This window comes from Penaeus vannamei, chromosome 16 (genome assembly GCF_042767895.1).
Source record: "Penaeus vannamei isolate JL-2024 chromosome 16, ASM4276789v1, whole genome shotgun sequence".
NCBI lineage: Eukaryota > Metazoa > Arthropoda > Malacostraca > Decapoda > Penaeidae > Penaeus > Penaeus vannamei.
The window spans coordinates 19,476,072-19,488,549 of record NC_091564.1 but is presented as its reverse complement, the minus strand read 5'-3'; the positions used below and the strand labels follow the sequence as shown (position 1 = coordinate 19,488,549).

The 12,478-nt window shown below is 46.9% G+C and overlaps 1 protein-coding gene across 1 annotated transcript in view; it reads right to left on the bottom strand.

Moving 5' to 3' along the window:
- heca (hdc homolog, cell cycle regulator) overlaps positions 1-12,478 on the bottom strand; it is a 120,162-nt gene that overhangs the window by 64,927 nt on the left and 42,757 nt on the right. The gene's annotated exons all lie outside the window — the stretch shown is intronic.

Below are 12,478 nucleotides of genomic sequence, written 5' to 3'. Positions count from 1 at the left end.
AAAAAATATTTTGAGATAAAAAGTCTGTAGAAGAGAAAATAAATTATCACACTGAAATGTCTTTTAAAATACTGCAAGAAAAGAAATATGTCAGAAAAAAATCAAAAAATATATAAAAGGCAATTTGTCTTCATGAGATATCACAAGACCAAGATATTAAAAATCTAAAAATACACCCAGATAGAAATTGAAAGGCGATTCAGACTTCAAGACGAAGAGAAATAGATCCAAATATATCTCTGGAAGAAGATTACGAACACCAAGAAAAAGATAGACGATGGCACATTTAATTGATGACGGAACGGAAAAATAGACAACCTTTATGACCCAAGGTTATCTTTTTAAATGTCTCGGGGGGGGGGGGGGGATCTTGTGAATGTCTGTCAGTTGTTGGGACACTACTTCATATTAATGTATATGTGTAGATGTACAGGTGTGTGTGTGTGTGTGTGTGTGTGTGTGTGTGTGTGTGTGTGTGTGTGTGTGTGTGTGTGTGTGTGTGTGTGTGTGTGTGTGTGTGTGTGTGTGTGTGTGTGTTCATGTTCGAACGCATGTATGGCTATAAATGAACAGATAAAGTTATCTGAATTCATCATCCACCTGTGTACAGCTTGTACAGATAAGGACATAACATCTCCCTCCATCTTTATTTCTGTCTATATCTGTATCCTTGTCCCTCACCCCCCTTGCCCCTTATCCCCCTCCCTCTCCCTCTCCCTCTCCCTCTCCCTCTCCCTCTGCTTCTCCCTCTCCTCTTCTTCTCCCTCCCCTCTTCTTCTCCCCCCCTCTTCTTCTCCCTCTCCCTCTCCCTCTCCCTCACCCTCTCCCTCTCCATCTCCATCTCCCTCTCCCTCTCCCTCTCCCCCTCTCCCCTCTCCACCCCATCTCCCTCCCCCTCTCCCTCTCCTCTCCCACTCCCACTCACACTCCTCCACTCCCTCCCCCTCCCCCTCCCCCTCCCCCCTCCCCCTCCCCCTCCCCTCCCCCTCCCCCTCCCCTTCCTTCCCTCCCTCCCCCCTCTCTTCCCCTCTTGCACAGGTGTAACGATACAGGTGTTGCTCAGTTCCTGTTCGAGAGCTAACAATGTTTTCGGCCCCTTTGGCTTAGTCAGTCACTGGGGATCCCGCAGGTGTGCTGTCTATAATTGTGCTGTATAGCTCTGACCTTCACTTATTGCGGCCGGATATGAGCCTTCGGTACAGAGTGCACAAGGGTGAAATTTCTCCCATTGTTTGCGCTATGATGGGGGTGTTTGATATATGTACAAAATGTAGGAGTATAAATATATACGTATACATGCCACATACACATATACACCCAAAATCGTTTTAAATTATCATCATTTCTATTTCATATACGACAAGTGTTCGGCACATGTGTACAGTAATAAATAACCAACACCTGAGTGACTTGGGGAAACACCTGTTTTTTCGGTTAGAAACATCTGTGCACATGTGTTCCTATGAGTAATACTTCTCTATTTCGCTTTCTACTTTTCCTTCTCCTTCTACTTTTTCTTCTTCTTCTCTCTTCTTTCTTTCACTTTCTTTCACTTTCTCTCACTTTCTCTCTCCCTCTCCCCCCCCTCTCTCTCTCCCTCTCTTTCTCGCTCTCTTTCCCCCTCTCCCTCTCTTCCCCCCTCTCTCTCCCTTCCTCACCCCCTCTCTCTCTCTCAAACTATCTATCTATCATCAACCTGTATATGATTTGTGTTCCTAAAGACATTACGATATAGATTGAAAAGACACAGAAGGAAAAACAAAGAGAATCATAAATAAATAACATCTATGTAGCGTATAAACGGTCCTTTGGGTAAACTGCAGAAATTGGGTCTGCATTTTCACCAGTTTTATCCTGTGACTCGCTCGTCTCTTAGGCAATCGACGGGAAGTCTAGACATGTATGATTCACCTCTTGCAACGGGGTGGGGTGAGGCGGGGGGAGGGGGGAGGAGAGGGGGGTGAGGCGGGGGAGGGGCCGAGAAGAGGTGAGGCGGGGGGTGGGGGGCGGAGAGGGGTGAGGCGGGGGGGGAGGGGCGGAGAAGAGGGGTGAGGCGGGAGGGGGGGTCGAGAAGGGGGTGAGGCGGGGAGGGGGTCGAAGAGGGGTGAGGCGGGAGGGGGGCGAGAAGAGGGGTGAGGCGGGGGAGGGGGCGAGAAGAGGGGTGAGGCGGGAGGGGGCGGAGAGGGGGAGGAGAAGGTGTTAAGGGTGGTGAGGAGAGAAGGGGGAGGAGGGAGTGAGAGGGGAGGGTTAAGGTGAAGGGGGGAGGGGGAATAAGTGCTTGGAGAGATGTGATGGAAGTGGGAGGAGTGCGGGAGGAGGGAGGGGGGGTGGTGGGGGAAAGGGGGGGTATGGAGGTTTTGATGTTTGTGTGGTGCGGAATACTTTAACAAATAAGGGAGAGAGAGAGAGAGAGAGAGAGAGAGAGAGAGAGAGAGAGAGAGAGAGAGAGAGAGAGAGAGAGAAATAGATAAGAGACAGAGATAAAGAAAGAGAGAACGAGAAAGAGAAAGTAAAAAGAGAGAAGCAGAGAAAGAAAAGAAAGAAACAGCATCCAAGACAAAACAAAAATCCCACAAGCAGAGAAACTCAAAACCTAAAAAAAAAAAAAAAAAAAAAATTAAAGACCACGCAATCACACAAGCAATCCCAGACCATGAAGTAATAACTAGACTCACTTTCACCTCATAAAAAGGCTCTAATGAAGCGAATCGAAGTTCAAATCACCATTAATCACACTCGATTTCACCTTCCTAATCACGTAGATTGGAATCAAGGACGATTTTTTCCATAACAGTTTCTAGATAATTGAGATAATGAAAAAAAGAAATAAAAATCAATAAAAAGAAATAATAAAAGAGATAAATGATAAACGAGAAAGAATAAAAATAAATAAAAAAGAAATAATAAAAAAACTAGTAAAAAAACATGTAGATGTAAGGATGAGTGGACGATTTGAGTGTCTTAATATAAAACATGATCGTTAAATTATTAAGTGAATTACTGAACTGAGTAGAAAATCATTTCCTATGCATGTCTAAAAATACACTTTAATAAAATCTGTATATCCATTAACATAAATTAGAATAGATACTATCATATTCTTAGAGAAACATTTTACATATCTATAAAAAAATCACATAAAAATACATTTATTTCTAATGCGATAGGGAGTGTTGCCATCACCGCGTCACTCTAATTCCATCAGACAATGACTCTTTTTTATATCGCCTTATGTCGGAATGTATCATTATATACGGCAGTGAATAATTCAGACCCGAATAACACAATGCCTTTTCTTGCATGCTAATTACGCTACCCTCCCCCCCTTTCCCCGCCTCCCCAACCCCTTTCCCTACCCCCCTCTCCCCGCCTCCCCCCAACTTCTTCCCTACCCCCCCCATCTCCTCCCCTCCCCCACCCTCCTCTCACTGTTCGTGTTGTATAGTTTATAATTTAATGCTGATGTGGAGGAATTTCGGAAAGTGTTCGAACACGTGCATTTACGATGTATTTATAATGTTATACTGCTGTTTAATTTTTTTTTTCCATCTTTATTGCTTATTATCATTGGTTTCATTATTGCTACTAACTCTTTCCTTGTTTTATTTGTCTATCTATTTATCTATCGAATCATCAATCAATTACTTTCACCTATAGATATAATGTAGACAAGCGTGCGTACGTGTGTGTACGTGTATGTATTTGAGTATATGTGTATGTGTGTAGGGGGAGTCCGTGTGTGCGTGCGTGCGTGCGACCCCAGAGCATGAGTAAAAGTAAATGAGTAATCCCATGCATTAGCACTGAGTGAGTAAATACGACAGCGCATGTGCCGGTGTGTATGCAAGCGATAAGAAGCAGAAGGAGCGAGTGTTGAGTTTATTTGTCCCGCGGAGAAAGGCAGGATTGTCTCCGTCTGCGTTCGGCCACAGGTATCGCCGCGAAAACGAACGAGTTGGTCTCCTGTTGGCTGAGGTCAGAGCCACCCCCCCCCCCACCCACCCCACCCCACCCACCGTTCTTTCTTGTTCGTTGTTCATGTTGCAGATTCTTCGTTTTAGTTGTCTTGGATGCTTCTTTCTTATTCGTTTATTTCTGTTCCTCTGTTATCAAAACTTAAAATCCTTTTTTTTTCTGCTCTCCCTCTTTCTCTTCCTCTTCCTCTTCCCCTCCCTCTCCCTTTCCCTCTTCCTCTCCCTCTCTCTTTCCCTCTCCCTCTCCCTCTCCCTCTCCTTCTCCTTCTCCTTCTCTTTCTCCTTCTCTTACTCCTTCTCCTTCTCCTTCTCCTCTTCTTCCCCTTCCCCTTCCTTCCCCTTCCCCTTCCCCTTCCCCTTCCCCTTCCCCTTCCCTTCCCCTTGCCCCTTCCCCTTCTCCTTCTCCTTCTCCTTCTCCTTCTCCTTCTCCTTCCTCCTTCTCCTTCTCCTTCTCCTTCTCCTTCTCCCTCTCCCACTCTCTCCCTCCCTCCACTCCTCCCTCTCCCTCTCCCTCTCCCTCTCCCTCTCCCTTCTCCCTGTATCCCTCCCTCCCTCCCCCCATAACCTCCCCATTTCACACTGCCTTACCAAGCAAGGACGTCCGTAAGGTCGCTTATCACATCCTTCCCCGCTACACACTTGACCCTTACCGCTGTCGCGAGCGAGCCAGGCAACCAGCGTAGCATAAACACCTTTTGGCAAATATATCATTTTAAAGTGACCCAATTGCAGAGTGCAACGACCTTTCTGCAAGCAAGGAGTGTCTGTGCAAGGATGGCGGGTTCATATTCCACGGTTGTAAATGGACACTGGAAAGGTTATTACAGTGAGTGTAAGTAAGGGGGTGGAGGCACGGGGTGGGGGGGGGAGGGGGTTAGTCTGTTTAGTGTACATCTACGGCATCGCTTTGGATCTGTGAATGAAGGGAAGCCAAGGGCCGCGGGAGGGTGTATTAGTGTATATACATATATATATACGCAACTCCATACATACATACATACATACATACATACATACATACATACATACATACATACATACATACATACATACATACATACATACATACATACATACATACATATATATATATATATATATATATATATATATATATATATATATATATATATATATATATAAAACGAGCGAGCGAGCGAGCGAGCGAGCGAGCGAGAGAGAGAGAGAGAGAGAGAGAGAGAGAGAGAGAGAGAGAGAGAGAGAGAGAGAGAGAGAGAGAGAGAGAGAATGAGAGAATGAGAGAATGAGAGAATGAGAGAATGAGAGAATGAGATAAAGAGAAAAAAGGAAAAAAGAGAAAAAAAGAAAAGAAAAAGAAAAAGAGAGAAATAGATAAAAGAGAGAAAAAAGAAAAAGAGAAAAAGAGAAAAAGCGTAAAAGAGAAAAAACGAAAAAAGAGAGAAAGAGAGATAGAGAGAGGCGGCAGTGCAGGGCCCCACCTTCCACCCTAGGAACCGAGTAAAAACCCCTCGTAATGGTACCCTACACCTCCATAGAGAGAGGAAAGGTGCATGAGGGGCGAGGGGAAAGGAGTGAGGGGAGAGGGAAGGTCAGGGAGAAGGGTGAAGGGAGATAGTGAGGGGAGGGAGGGAGAGTTGCAGGGGAGGGGAGGGCTGACAGCTACGGGGAGGAGAGGGAGAGAGTGAGGTGTGAGGGGAGAGTGAGGGGAGTGGGGGGGAGGGGGTTACGCTGACGTCAAGACTGTGGTAACCAGCGACCAGTTGCCATGGAGCTCTATTTGGTTCTATTTATAAACTCGCCCTCACCCTCCTCTTCCTCCCTCCCCTCCCTCTCTTCCCTCCCCCTCTCCTCTCCCCTCTCTCTTCTCCTCTCTCTCCCACTCACCTCCCCCTCCTTGCCCTCTTTCCCTCCTCTCTTCCTCCTTCCCTCTCCTCTTCCTTCCCCTCTCCTCTCCCTCTCCTCTCCTCTTCCCTTCCCCTCTCCTCCTTCCTTCCCCTCCTCCTCCTCCCCTTCCCCTCTCCCTCCTCCCTTCCCCTCACCTCTTCCCTTCCCCTCGCCTCCTCCATTCCCCTCTCCTCCTCCCTTTCCCTCTACTCCTCCCTTTCCCTCTACTCCTCCCTTTCCCTCTACTCCTCCCTTTCCCTCTCCTCCTCCCTTCCCCTCGCCTCCTCCCCCCTCCTCTCCTCTCTGCCCCCTCCCTATAGGTACAGCTGTGTGTGTATCTTGGAGCGGCTCAAGAAAATCTTACGATAACAAGATTGCTTTGCTTAGATTAAAAAAAGAGACAGTTAATTCTCTCTGGCTTTCTTTCTCTGTCTCTTTCCTTCTCTCTCTTTCTGTTTCTTTCTTTCTTTCTTTCTTTCTTTCTTTCTTTCTTTCTTTCTTTCTTTCTTTCTTTCTTTCTTTCTCTCTCTCTCTCTCTCTCTCTCTTTCTTTCTCTCTCTCTCTCTCTCTCTCTCTCTCTCTCTCTCTCTCTCTCTCTCTCTCTCTCTCTCTCTCTCTCTCTCTCTCTTATTCAAGAGATACTAAACCAAAGGCATAACTAAAATACTAGAGCTCTAATTCACATTCAAACACTTCATTCCATTAATTGCAATGAAGTATTTTATAATACATCCATAAATAAAATTTTCCTACATGGGGAGACCTCGTATCGCACAAACGTGAAAGGTTCAACATGGATATTCTTAACGTAAATGCTCAACATAAACACCCAACCTCTCCCTCCCCCCCCACCCCACCCCCACACCCCCAGCCCATTCGAGTAATCTACCACTCCCCCCCCTACCCCCCCACCCTACAAAAAAAAAAGAAGAAAAAAAGAAAAAAAAGTCATTATCACACTCTACTGAACAAGACAATAAGATCCATCCTTAATTGATACTTATTTCAGCCTAGTAAAAGGGTGCTGCAACGGCCATAATTATTACAGTTCAACTTGGAAACCCATTTTGCTAATTGAACCCTCTAGCTTCGCCCTGCCATACGTTACAGTTACGCAAAAGTTTCTTAGTTGGCGGTCAAGTCTACTTTAAGTGCCGGCCTCTTGTCTCTTCCCCCCCCCCCAACACCCCTTTCTCTCCCCTCCCTCTCTTAGTTGTTTGTTTTTGCTTGTTTGTTTGTTTGTTTTTGTTTTTTTGAGACGGTTTCTCTCTCTTTTCTCTCCCTTTCCTTTCCTTTCCTTTCCTTTCCTTTCCTTTCCTTTCCTTTCCTTTCCTTTCCTTTCCTTTCCCTTCCCTTCCCTTCCCTTCCCTTCCCTTCCCTTCCCTTCCCTTCCCTTCCCTTCCCTTCCCTTCCCATCCCTTCCCATCCCTTCCCTTCCCTTCTCTTCTCTTCTCTTCTCTTCTCTTCCTCTTCTCTTCTCTTCTCTTCTCTTCTCTTCTCTTCTCTTCTCTTCTCTTCTCCTTCCCTTCCCTTCCCTTCCCTTCCTTCCCTTCCCTTCCCTTCCCTCCCCTCCCCTCCCTCCCCTCTCCTCTCTTCCCTCTCCTCCCTCCTACCACCACGCCTTCCCTCCTCCACACTTACCACACCCTGATACCAAACCCCCAACCACGTGGTTTACGCAATACCAGGCCCCACTGACCCTACCTCCCCACCCCCTCTCCCCCTCTACTCCTTTTACCATCTCCCTCATTTTCCCCGCGCCCCTCCCCCCCCCCCCCCCCCTCCCCATACCTCTACCATCACCCATACAACTTCCTTCCCCCCCTCTCCCCCTCTCCCCCATCCCCCTCCTCCCCTCGCTTGCCATATGTTCCGCTCTAGCCTCTATTATGGGGGTGAGGGGGTGAGGGGTTGGGTGGGGGGGAGGAAGGAAAGGGTGAGAGGGGGGGGGGAGATACATAATCTTCCTATCCCTCTTGATCTATGTTTATTCATATGTTGCCATCTATTTTTTCACGTTTTTTTTTTTTTTCTTTTTCTTTCTTATTCCTTTTTTTGCGTGTTTTGATATGTTATTTTCCTTCCGGTTTTGTAATTTGTATTTTGCTTAACTTTTTTTTTTTTTACCATTTTTTACATACTGTTTTCTTCTGATATCTGCAATTGATTGGTATTTTTTTCGATTTTTTGTCACGGGATTCCATAAGGTTTAGAGGGGGAAAAGGAGGAAGAAAAAGGAGACTGTGATGGTGGTGGAAGTGATGATGATGGTGATGGTGATGGTGATGGTGATGATGATGATGATGATGATGATGATGATGATGATGATGATGATGATGATGATGATGATGATGATGATGATGATGATGATGATGATGATGATGATGATGATGATAGAGATAAAGATACGAGAAAGATAAAGATGAAGATGATACCAACCAACAATCACGATAACAAACCCCAACGAACAAGTAGAACAACAAGAGACAAAGAAAAACAAAAGACGAAAGAGGCGACAGCAACAAAACAAATTAAACAGGGGACGAGAGACGATCAAACAAACAAAGAAGTGAAGTCGCGACATTAATTTGCCTGATTTAGTGTCGTGTCTTTCCCTCCACCGGCAACACCCGACGATTGGGAGGGAGAGAGGGAGCTGTTTTGAGGGAGAGGGGAGAGAGAGGGACACGAGGAAGGGGAAAAGGGAGAGGGACACGAGGGAGGATGAGAGGGAGAGGGACACGAGGAAGGGGAAAAGGGAGAGGGACACTAGAGAGGAAGAGAGGGAGAGGGGAGGGAGAGGGACACGAGGAAGGGGGAGAGAGAGAGAGAGGGGTACGAGGGAGAGGGGATGAAGAGGAGAGAGAGAGGAAAGGAACACAGAGAAGGGAGAGAGAGAGGGACGAGGGAGAGGGACACGAGGAAGGGGGAGAGAGAGAGGGACACGAGGGAGAGGGGAGGGAGAGGGCAGGGAGAGGGACAAGAGGGAGGAGGAGAGGGAAAAGGACACGATGTCTCTTCCAAAGTAAGAAAATGAACGTGTTGGAGAAAAGAAAAAAGGCAGGAGACGATAGATCTTGCGAAGGGAAAAATTGGATAACAGAAAAGAAAGAAAAACATGAGATGAGAAGATAAAAGGACGAGAGAGAGAAAGACGGATTAAAGAGAGTGAAAGACGGAGGGGCGAGAGGTAAAACAGAGGGAATATATGAAGCCACGGGCCCCGAAGAGAGGGAGAGAGGTGGAAGAAGGAAAGAGAGCAAGAGAGAGGAAGAGAGAAGCGGAGAGGTCGCAGGATGGCTTTGTTTTCTACCGAAAGTCGATATGGCAAATGACTCTCTCTTTCTCTCTTTCTCTCTCTCTCTCTCTCTCTCTCTCTCTCTCTCTCTCTCTCTCTCTCTCTCTCTCTCTCTCTCTCTCTCTCTCTCTCTCTTATTTTTTTTTTCTCTCTCTTTCACATTACTTCTTTTCTGATACATTATTTCCCCTTTCGTATAATGTAACAGGAATGAAAAGAGAGAAGAGAGAGAGAAGAGGAAGAAAGAAGAAGAGAGAGAGAGAGAGAGAGAGAGAGAGAGAGAGAGAGAGAGAGAGAGAGAGAGAGAGAGAGAGAGAGAGAGAAGGAAAAGGAGGAAGAGAAACGCACAGAAATAGACAAGAGATTGAGAAAAAAGCGAACAAAAAAAGGAAAAAAAAAATAGACGAAGAGGAAAGAAGGGCAGAAATGTCACCCTCCGGCCCGCCCTCCCTTGACCTGCCAGGAAACCCCGAGGTCAAACTGAACCACGTGTTCCTCAAGACAACTCTAGGAATCTCGATATTGGGACAACTTGCGACACACACACACACAGGCAGATACACACGTTGGTATGCATGTAGGTGTTCTTGGTGTCCAAATACTGATCGAAAAACACGTGAACCTATTTATGTAAATGCAAATACACGCACACGCTTACACTTACACATACACATACACATCCACATCCACATCCACATCCACATCCACATCCACATCCACATACACACACACACACACACACACACACACACACACACACACACACACACACACACACACACACACACACACACACACACACACACTTACACTTACACTTACACTTACACACACACACACACACACACACACACACACTCCCCCCTTCCTGTACTGACCATCTGCCATTGGCGCTGGCATCTGTTGCCTCGTGTTGCCACTCCCGGGCGCTGCTACGTCTCCAGGAGTGAGAGGGAGGTGGAGGAGAGGGTGGTGGAGGGAGGGTGGTGGAGGGAGGGTGGTGGAGGGAGGGTGGAGGTGGAGGTAGAGGAGGGTGGTAGAGGAGGGTGGTGGAGGAGGAGGGTGGTGGAGGAGGGAGGAGTTAGGAGGAGGGTGGAGGGGAAGGGTGGTGGTGGATGAAAGGAGGGAAGTGGAGATAGATTGTGGAGGAGGAGGGAGGAGAGGATGTGAAGGAGGGGGAAGGTGAAGAGAGACAGGGTGAAGCGATCGCGTCTATTTCACATATCTTCGTTGTTTATCCTCTTCTCTCCTTTTATTCCTTCTTCTCTTTCACTTGATCCTTTACCCTTTTCCTCTCTTTCACCTTTCTCTCTCTCCCTCAACCGTATTTCCCTTTCTTCCACTCCCCCTCTCCTATCTCTTCTCATCCTCGCCCTTTCCGAACCCCTTCTTCCCCACCCTTTCCCCTCTCTCTCTTCCCTTCCCTTATGATTACCATCCTTCCTTCTCCCTTCTTCCTCTCTTCCCCATTGATTTTTATCTCTCCCTTCCCTTCGCTTCGCCTTGTCCTTCCTTCTCCCTTCCCCCTCTCTTCCGTTCACTTGGCCATATCTCTTTCTCCTTCTCCTTCCCCATCATCCTTCCTTCTCCCTTCCCCCTCTCTTCCGTTCACTTGGCCATATCTCTTTCTCCTTCTCCCCTCTCCCCCCTCTTCCCTCTCTCCTCTCCCCTCTCCTTCGCCTCCCTTCCCCTCGACCACAAGACATTCCCACGGGAGTCTCAGGAAATCAAACTCGAGGAATCGTGGGAATATCCTGAGGAGTTGAGGAGTTACGGATGCTCTCTCAGGATTCGGAAGGATCTTGGCTTGATCTACAAAGGGCGTCGAGGGGGGTGGGGTGGGGGTGGGGGGGAGGCTTTGTTGCGCTGGGCTGTGCTTGAAATGCCTGTGCTTGTGGAGCCGCCTGTGTGACCTGACCTGCTTGGGTGGATGTGGTTGCGTGCATGGCCCTTGTTGATTTTTTTTTTTTTTTGAGGAGGGGGGCTTCTGTGTTCTATAATCAGGTAATTTCAGCTTGCTTTTGTTTATTTCTTCTGTTTCCTTTCACTTCCTTCTTTTTATCCTTCCACTCTGATTCTTACCCTTCCTCCCTCCCTCCCACCCTTATCCTTCCTCCACCTCCCTCCTCCTCAATCCTCCCTCCCATCCTCCCCGTCCCTCCCTTTCCCTCCCTCTCTTTCCCCTCTTTCACCTCCCTTCCCTTCCCTTCCCTTCCCCACTCCCCCCATCCCCACCCCCCCTCCCCTCACACGAAACCTCCCAAACATGACCCGACTGTATCTCGGCCCAAGTGTCACCCCGTCACTCAACCCTCGCTCAGCGCCACAAAGGACAGCCGATCTCAACCCTTCATCGCTAAGAAACCGCTAAACCGAATCTACACAAAAAAGAAAAAGGAATAAAAAATAAACGAAAACAGTTCATTGTGAATACCACAACGACCGGTATCACTGAATTGTGAACACTTTTCCCCCCCTTTTTCTGTTACTGTTTCTCTTTTCTTTCTTTCGTATCTGACTCTCTTCGCTTTCGCTTTCGCATCTCTCTCACTCTCTCTCTCTCTCTCTCTCTCTCTCTCTCTCTCTCTCTCTCTCTCTCCCTCTCTCTCTCTTTGCATCTCTCTCTTCTCTTTCTCTCTTTTTTGCATTGTTTTGCCCTGCTCTCAATCTTCCTCTCCTTTCCTTTTTTATCTCCCTCCCTGCCCTTTCTTCCTCAACTTTCTCTCTCGCCCTCTTCTTTTCCACTCCCCACTCCCACTCCCACTCCCACTCCCTCTCCCTCTCCCTCTCCCTCTCCCCCTCCCCCTCCCTCTCCTTCTCCTTCTCCTTCTCCTTCTCCTTCTCCTTCTCCTTCTCCTTCTCCTTCTCCTTCTCCCTCTACTTCTTCCTCTCCCTCTGCCTCTCCTTCTCCCTCTTTGCCCCTCTCTCTCTCTCCGCTATTATTATTCATTTTCATTTACATACCGCTTGAAGAGCAGAGAAAATGTATAATATTGAATAAAAATGAAGATGGGAAAGATTAAGTGATTCTTATCTGTCCTTCTCTATCATATTTCTTTTCTGAAGGAGGGGAGGGAGGGAGGGGGGTGGCATTGTGATCTGCTATAAAAGGTGTTATGTGATAAATTTGAATTTCAAAGAGAAACTAACAATAACAATACAAATAGCGATAAAATGCTGATAAGAACAATGGGAATTGTATTCATCATCTTTTGTAAGAGTTTTAACTAATATTACAAGTCATGGTAATACCAACAAGAAAAATGGTAGTAGTAGTAGTAATGGTAGTAATAATAACATTTATAGTAATAGTAATAATAATAACAATAAAAAAATAATA